At 33.1% G+C, this 2,329-nt stretch overlaps 1 non-coding gene across 1 annotated transcript; it reads right to left on the minus strand.

Annotated features, from left to right (window-relative positions):
- Positions 1 to 799: 799 nt before the first annotated feature.
- On the minus strand, positions 800 to 907 carry LOC125935875 (U6 spliceosomal RNA). The gene has a single exon (XR_007461854.1). It is a non-coding gene; the product is annotated as a U6 spliceosomal RNA (small nuclear RNA).
- Between the last annotated feature and the right edge of the window lie 1,422 nt (positions 908 to 2,329).

A 2,329-nucleotide genomic window follows, 5' to 3' on the forward strand; every position in this document is an offset into this window, starting at 1 on the left:
GAGCCTCTGCAGAAACATGAGGTTCCTTTGGTACACAAACTTTTGTACATCTGCATCTTCAATGACTGCCATGACTATTGCCAGTGAATGTTCTCCTCACCCAGGACAAGAAAGTCTTTTTCTCTTCATTCCCTAGCAGTCTTCTATAAATGCATTACTTTGAAAATAACATGCACATGTTCTAAACATCAAAGAGTATAAAAACTGTACAATGCAAAGTCTTCTTCCTACCTTATTTCTCATTTGCCCAGTTCCCAGTACACCATTAAAACATATTTTATTGTGTTAGATTCTTATGTGTCTTTCCTCATAGGTTTTTTGCATGCCAAGGCAAATACACATGAATTTTTTTCCTGTGTTTCATACCTGTGGTATCACATTCTTCCATATTTGTGTTTTTACTTAAAAAATTATCTCCCGTATCTTTCCAGATCAACATGTGCAGTGTATCGTATTCCCTTGTGTGACTATACCATAATATATTAAAAAGTCCCTAACCAGCAGATAATTTGTTTCTAAACTTCGTTGTTAGAATCTATGCTAGACTGCATAACCTTGTGCTTACATCATTTTCTGTGTATATGAACATACATGGAAGACACTTTCCTGGAAGTGGAATTGGTATATATAGTGTATATACCTTATAATTTTGATAAATACATCAAAATTTTTCTCCATATGGATTATGCCAACTTACACTTTGACCAGCAATGAATGAGAGTGCTACTCCCCACAAACCTGCCAAGTATGTTTTAAAACAGATTTTTGTCAAGTTAATGCTTAAAAATGGTATTGCTTTTTGAAAATGGAATGTTGCATGAATATGCATGTCATATTTGCATAGTGCCAATGCTAATTTTCTCTGTATCACTTCAGTTCTTGGTCTATGTGCTGTCAAAATGAGCACTCTTAGTTTACCTATAATTTGCCTTCCTATTATTGTAAGTGAAATCTGTGTTTTTGTCAAGTTTTAAAACGAGCCATTTGTAGACTTTTAATTTTCTCATAAAACCTCTATTTGTATCCTTTGCTCATTTTTCTGTTTCTCTTCTTTTAACTTTTTTTTTAAACTCTTTTTTTTTTCATTCTTTATGTATTAGGCATATAAGGTACAATGTAACTTGTAAGTGTTTTTCCCAGTTTATCATTTATTTATCCTCTGATGTTCAGTATGGCAGATTTTACTATGTAGAGGTATTCTGTTATTGTTTGTGGATTCTGAATTTTGAGTCCTAGAAAGACTTTCTACATTGGGATTATAGAACAGTTCTCACTTTTTCTTCTTGTCACAGTTTTTATGAACTCATTTCTTTACATGTAAATCTGGGAACCATTTGGAATTTAACCTGTTAAAGATCTGACCTTACTTTTGTACCCAAACCATTTATTTAATAGGCACTTTTATCTTTCCTGGTAGGACATAACTTTATCAAATGTTAATTTTTAATATGTTTGAGATCTGCTTTTGACATTTCTATTCTTTTCTTCTGGCCTGTTGATTGATGTGCCAATACTGCCCTGTTTTATTTCCTGAAACTTAGGTTTTTATTATGTACAAGTGCTAATGACCCACGGTTGCTTTTTTTCATAGATTGAAAGGTATTTTTTCTAACTTAAAAAAAATTTCCATACATGATTTTGAGTCACCACTGTATTGTAAGAAATAGTTGATTTGAGGGTGCTTGGGTGGCTCAGTTGGTTAAGTGTCTGACTCTTGAATTTTGGCTCAGGTCATGACCTCACAGTTCATGAGATCGAGCTCTGCTTCAGGCTCTGGGCTGACAGTGCACAGCCTGCTTGAGATTCTCTCTCTACCTCTCTCTCTGCCCCTCCCCTACTCTCTCTGTCTCTCAAAATAAATAAATAAACTTAATTTTTTTTAAGAAAAGAAATTGTTGATTTTGTGAGGATCATATTAAATTTGTAAATTGATTTATGGGAAATTGATACCTTTATGATGCTAAATCTCCCTATCAAACACAGTAAGCTATTGCTTTAAGTCTTCTTGGTCAGAAGTATACAAGATTTCTTCCAAATCTTGTTATAAATTTAATACTTTTCCTTGCTACTAGAAATAGTATTGTTTCTTCCATTTTTATTTGTAATGAGTTGTGTTTTATGAAAGCATTTCCCTTAATTATACTATTTAGTCCTGCTTGTTGGTTGAGTTCTCTTATTGATTGTAGTGATATTTGTTAATTATGGTGGGACCTTCCCAACATATAATATTCTCCAGTCACATCATTTGCAAATAAGGGATGGTTTTAAGCCCTACTTTCAAAGCTTATAACTTTGATTTTTTCCTCAACTTTATGGTTGTGTTGGTGTT

The sequence above is a fragment of the Panthera uncia genome (genome assembly GCF_023721935.1).
Source record: "Panthera uncia isolate 11264 chromosome A1 unlocalized genomic scaffold, Puncia_PCG_1.0 HiC_scaffold_17, whole genome shotgun sequence".
NCBI classification, from domain to species: domain Eukaryota; kingdom Metazoa; phylum Chordata; class Mammalia; order Carnivora; family Felidae; genus Panthera; species Panthera uncia.